General features: G+C 37.5%; 1 non-coding gene across 1 annotated transcript; it reads right to left on the bottom strand.

The window, feature by feature from the left end:
• Nucleotides 1-3,860: 3,860 nt before the first annotated feature.
• LOC125347461 lies at nucleotides 3,861-3,988 on the bottom strand. Its single transcript, XR_007210231.1, has one exon. It is a non-coding gene; the product is annotated as a small nucleolar RNA SNORA40 (small nucleolar RNA).
• Between the last annotated feature and the right edge of the window lie 2,488 nt (nucleotides 3,989-6,476).

Raw genomic sequence — 6,476 nt, 5'->3', positions numbered from 1 at the left:
ATGAATTGGTTAAGATATACTTAACAATGATTCAAATATTAAGTTATCGTAGTAGTTTCTATGTCCTTAATATTTTTTTCTGTTTTTTTTCCCTCTCCTCTTTACATGGAGATGCTATTTTTACTCAAAATTCACCTCTTCCCCTCATTTAGTCATTCCTCTGGCTTCCACTAGGTGTGTTTTTCTGTGTCAGCAGATGGACAAGTACAGTGCTCCAGGTATGCCGAGAAATTTCTTCTAAATCCAGTACTGAGAACTTGTCTCAATGTGAACTACTTTAAGACCCAAGGCAGATCATTGCTTTTGTAAGTGATATTGTAGGGTGGGTCTTTGTCCAGAGGACCCAGATCTCTGGGATTTCCCCTTCTTTCTTTCTGTTTTCCTAGATGCCCTATTGTAGGTTGAGATTCAGAGCTCATGTGGATGAACACACACTCAACGGTCAAAACTCTCACACATTGGTACCCTACTGTTTCTTAATGGTAAGTTCTGTCATTACTTTTTATTTATTTATTTTTTTGCCAGTCCTGGGGCTTGGGACTCAGGGCCTGAGCACTATTCCTGGATTTCTTTTGCTTAAGGCTAGCACTCCACCTCTCAAGCCACAGGGCCAATTCTGGCTTTTTCTGTTTATGGGGTGCTGCGGAATCAAACCCAGGGCTTCATGCATTCTAGGTAATCACTCTACCACTAAGCCACACCCCCCAGCCCTATAATTACTTTCTCAATTGTGGATTCAATGATATCTACATGAAAATGTGATAATTTCCTTGAAAAAATAATACAGGAGGAAAAGCATCTAAAAATAAGCAATTAACCAATAATAACTTGGGAAAGGCTTCTTTTTTTTTTTTTTTTTTTTTTGCCATGAAGTAAAACTATAAAGTCAGGGAAGAGAAGGAAGAAAGTAGATATGTGTGTTAAATGCTCTTTGCTTTAATTCTACTTTATAGGAAGAAATTTTTAGTGTAGACTTCTTTTCAAGAAGACTTTTTTAGGTTTTGGGTAATGATTTAATTTAAGGAAACAGGAATAATTATGTATGTATGACATTGTATGTATCCTAAAGATGCATATTAGTATGAATATTTTTACTTGTTCTGCTTAATCAAGAAAAATGAAGCTCTAACTACACAAATAAAGGCATCCATTGAGATTTCTGTGATTCTCAGTATCAGATGCCACAGTTTCACTGTTTTTCAGTAATTTTCAGAAGGTGATTAACAGAGCATATTGATGACATACATAGCTATAACCAAAGTGTGGTCAAAATTTACTCCAGAAAAAGCATGCTTTCTCTGTTACAAGGCTCTGTTAAAGGAAGTCTCATGACCTTCTTAGTCCTTACCTAGTAGTTTTAAATGGGCCCATGTCAGAAGAATAAGAAAGGGATTTGACCAGGCAGTGTGAAAACATCAAATGAGGTCCTATCATGCTGAACAGAAATAAGTGAGCGTGATTTTTCCCTAAAGCTCTAGAACTTCAGCTCAAACTTTGCTCCTCTAAGTGTGTGCATTTGGCCCATTGAAGCTGAAATCCATTTAGCTGCAAGGGATAGCTTAGTAGCAGTTATGTAAACACCACAGGCTCATGTAGCAGTTCGGGATTTCCTTTAGGAAAGATTCAGGAAAAGCAATGAAGTATGTTTCCCCCACCCAACCCCCTCCAGAAAAGGTTTGGATTTTGATACCATTTTAGAAACTTATGATAGCTTTAGGAATTTAGGGGCCTAGTTGGAGGAAGTAAGTTACTAAAGGCATGATGCTGGTGGCTGCATCTTGTTTCTCTGTCCGCCAAGAGGTGAGTAGCCTCTGCTGTGAGCTCCTGATGCCTGCCAGGATGACCCCCTTCACCAGAGGGCCAAGGACTATGGGACTGAAATGACTGAAACCGTGCAACAAAGTGAGCTCTTCCTGAAGTTCACTTTCTCAGGTATCTGTTCTAGATAGCTCATACAATGAGTGTAAACAATAGTGTTAGTCCAGAGGAGGGAAAGTCATTTTGGGGTTTATTAAATCTAAATATTTAAAATTATTTTTATAAATTATAAAATAATAAACCTTTATGAATAATGTACAGGCCCCTGGGAGCATATTCTGGGGAAAAGTTATGAACATAAAACAATAGAAATGGGAGGAAAAGAAATCAAAGAAGGAAGAAGAAAGCTTTGTGCCTGGAGGGGGTGGTGGCAAGTGCTTGGGATTGGGAGGCGGTGTGTCCTTTCTGCTTCGGCTGTTTACTGGCTCTCACTTTGTCTCACCAAACCTTGCTTTCCTCTCTTTTATAAAATGAAGGATGTTTTTACCTAATTCATTGGCTTGTTAATAATGAATGAAACATAAGGTATGTAAAGTACCTTGTGGCTTACTCTAGCACATCAAAAATGTTCAATAAGCGGCCCATCTTCTACCTGTATTTGCTTTCGCAGTGTGAAATGCTCTGCTTCACCTAAGTGGATTTTATGGCTCAGTGGATTAGCTATTTCCTGCATTTTCTGTGATCCACCAGAAAATGCCTTTTTTTCAGTTGTTGGGAGGGTCAGATGAAATTGACCACAGTACACTGAACAGACAAAACTTATACCAGTGCAAATCATATGAAACTACATAGACATATCTACTGGTATAGACTGTATCTAAAATATTCTCAAATTAGATTTTTTGTTTCTCTGTGCTATTACTTTACCTTCAGATAGCTAAAATAGGTAGAGTTGGCTCAAAAGAATTTAGATAATTTTGGTGTCTCTAAAGCTAATGTGTATATTTGGGCGATCTTTTTCCTGAGGATAGATGTTTTCATTGTTGACTAGCTTGGGGCTGCTTATTTTATTTATTTAATCATTACATTTAAGCAGTTGTACAAAGAAGTTGCCATTTAACAAAGCAGTTTATGAATACAGTACATCTTGATCATTGTCATCTTTCAACATTCTTACCCACCCATCCCAACACACCCCTACCCTTACTTTTCTTAATTCTGTCATATGTACATTTAGTTTCTTGGCTGTATTCTTAAATAATATGGCTTTATATATAATTACAGTCTGGATTAATGGTATTAAACTCCAAACTGAAAAAAACAAAACAAACAAAAAAGAAAACTCCAACTCATGTTGCCTAACAAATATCTTACTTAAATTTGACAGCTATGCTATGATAATACAATACTGGCCAGATGGCTATTTTCATCCCAATTTAAATACTTGTTGAAAAAGTATTTAGGTCCATACTGAACTTGTTATTTCTAGATGTCTTAATATGCACTGTTAAGAATTTGAGTTGATAAAAATAACTCTGTATAAATGAGTCATTCATTCAACATATTAAATGTATATCTATCAAAACAGTTTTGCCTAATTTTATTTAGCTAACATTTTTCTATACTGAATATTAATAGAAATCATCTTTTTTCTTTATAACATAAAATTAAAATTAAAAAATCTCACAAAGAATAAATAAAGCTATGATAGTTTAGCCTCACATTTCATCTTAAAAAGTAAAGAGTGATGCTTGAGTATGAATCATTTGGAATCTGTATGTTTCTATCAGACCTGTCAAAGAATCACAAGACAAGAAAAACAGAATAAACACCTTTAACTTTAAGAGAACTCAGCAAAATTATTTGTGAGCAATGACATGTTAATTGACATTGATAATCACATCATGTAGTGAATTTTGTAGAAAGTTGGAAATGCCTAATTTCTTATGGAGACCAAAGCAAAACCTGTTGTTGTCTAATGTTTCTTTTCTCTCCTTTTTATTTAGCTTTTACATCAACTTTATTCTCAGAGCCAACCTTCATGAGTTAGCCAATCCTCGTATTGCCAACTATTTTAGGAATAATATTCCTTACATGTGCCAAATAATATTTCTTACATGTACCAAAAATTCATACTCAAGTATGAATTCTGGGTTGCAAAAGAGGATTTACTGCTAGCTCCTACTTTTAAGGCTTTTTAACAAGTTAAACACACCCGTGCATACACACACATATACATACACACACACACACACACACGTGCTACTTTTTTTTTTTTAAGGGAGACAGTTCCTTGTATCAAAGGAGACCAATCTTAGATCACTAACTCTGTCAGCTCCTGTCTTTAATAGTATGGAAGTAGTTATTATATCACCAGTGGATATTTGTTTTCTTTCTTTTTGGCATGAAAGTGATGATCTGTGATATTGTTGGTCTGAAAACATTGCAAATCAAAGCCAGCTAATTCATAATAGCAAGAAACGCCATTGTGAAAATATGTTTAGTAATGGAAAACTCAAAGGTAGTTTGACTCTGTGCAGTTTTTTAAATAAGTGCTTCAAATATTATTGAACCTTGATAAGAACGACAAGAAGATCCAGCCAGCGCTGTAGTTCATTTGCAGTATAAAGGACATCATGTCAGATGGTTATTCATGTGGCGATGACTAACTATGCCATAGAGAGGAAAGTCTAGTGGTGATGAAAAATGGCTCAGAGGCCCTTTCTTCACTAAGTAAATGGAGCAGAAACCAGGGAAGTCCTAATTGACAGTGATGGAAGTAGTTGCAAGGTACCAGGGACGAAATAACTAAAGGAAAGGTATCTGGATAGAACAAGGAGGATAGTGTGCCAGGGTGAGAAAACTTTGCTGCAAGAGCTAGCAAGATGCTCTGAATTTAAATAAAAATCTCTGCCCAATATTCAATTTAGATGGTACATTCATATGCATGATGGAGAGTGGATGGTTGATGATGGTATTGTCACTCAGGCACTGACAGCATGGAGAAGAACAATGTAAAGGTGGAAAATCCTTTTAGCAGGACCCAGTGCAGAGAAACTAATCATGAACATGCAGAAAGAGGTTTGGGCCACTGGGAATGCACCATTAACCACCAGGAGGGCTGATGTGGGAAGACAGTCCATTGGAGGTTGGTGGTCAGGAAAAGGAAGACAAATGAGAGATAGACCCTTTTCACAAAGAGCTTTTAATTACTCTGAAGAAAGAATTTCACTCACAATGTATCAAACAACCACTTTCTTACAGTCATCATGCACACAAATTGAATTGAGGCAGAGAATAATGTGCTTAAATCTGGAAGAGTGTATTTAGATGTGATAGTATGCAGACGGCTTGGATGGAATCCAGCTACAATAGCCCTAGCTGGGTCACTGCAACCAGATTGCTTCACCATCTTCACTGCTGGCTGGATTCCTCAATGAAAATGTGCATGTGTGCATGCTTGCATGCATGCCTGCCTGTGTGTAGGGGGGGCGGGTGGGGTTGTTGTGGTGAATGGTCATTACATCAAAGAAAGCAATTTTTAGTTTTAAGATTCATGCTTGAGGAGTTCTGTATTGTGGCATTTATGTTGAAGTTGGTATGTTGCTTTAAGATCATACTTCCAATTTTTTTTTGGCCAGTCCTGGGCCGTGAACTCAGGGCCTGAACACTGTCCCTGGCTTCTTTTTTGCTCAAGGCTAGCACTCTGCCACTTGAGCCACAGTGCCACTTCTGGCCATTTTCTGTATATGTGGTGTTGAGGAATCGAACCCAGGGCCTCATGTATACGAGGCAAGCACTCTTGCCACTAGGCCATATTCCCAGCCCCCATACTTCCAAATTTTGTCTTCGTTTTTCTCTTTAGTACTTAGAAGTCTTTGCCATTTTTAAGTGAATTGTGATTGCATCCCCACTGGAAATCAGTAAATACATGTATTGATCAAGTGTAATAGTTCAGGTTGGTTGCTCTATGCCATAAGCGTTACAGTTAGTGTGTTCTTAGAGAAAATTAGCCTTTCTTTCTCCCTCCCTTCCTCCCTCCCTCTTTCCTCCCTTCCTCCCTCCCTTTTTCCTCCCTCCCTCCCTCCTTCTTTCCTCCCTCCATTCCTTCCTCCATCCCCCCCCTCCCCCCGCCTCTCTCTCTCTTTCTCTCTCTCTCTTTCTTTCTTTCTTCCTTTGCCTGGTCTGTTGAACTGTGATCCCCTGATCTTCTGATCTCTATCTCCAAAGTAGCTAGGATTCGTGGCTTTAGACACTATATTTGGCTTCACATTTATTTTTTTTACAGCCCATTTGAAGTATGATCAACAAATATTTACATTGTTTGTAAGATCTTTTCTTGTAGCTAATGTCAAATATATAATACCGTATTATTAGCTATAGTCACCATGATGTACATCAGGTCTCTAGAATTTATTCATCTTAAATTGGAAAGTTTGTAGCCTTTGAACATCATTTTTCCACTTTCCTTACCTGCCAAGTCCTCTTTGTCTTATTGTTTCCATAGCTTTGACTATGCAAAAAGATACCACAGGTAAGTAAGATCGTGTAGTGATATTCTTTCTATGGCGTTTCACTTAGCATAATGTCCACCACCTTTATCCATGTTGTTCACTAATGGCAAGATTGTTTCCCTTTATTGTAAAGAACATCAGACATATTCTTCTCCCCACTACCCCAACACAAACTCATACCCTATTCTTTGTTCATTCACTCAG

Source organism: Perognathus longimembris, chromosome 2 (assembly GCF_023159225.1).
Source record: "Perognathus longimembris pacificus isolate PPM17 chromosome 2, ASM2315922v1, whole genome shotgun sequence".
NCBI lineage: Eukaryota > Metazoa > Chordata > Mammalia > Rodentia > Heteromyidae > Perognathus > Perognathus longimembris.
This window is presented reverse-complemented; position numbering and strand designations above follow the sequence as displayed.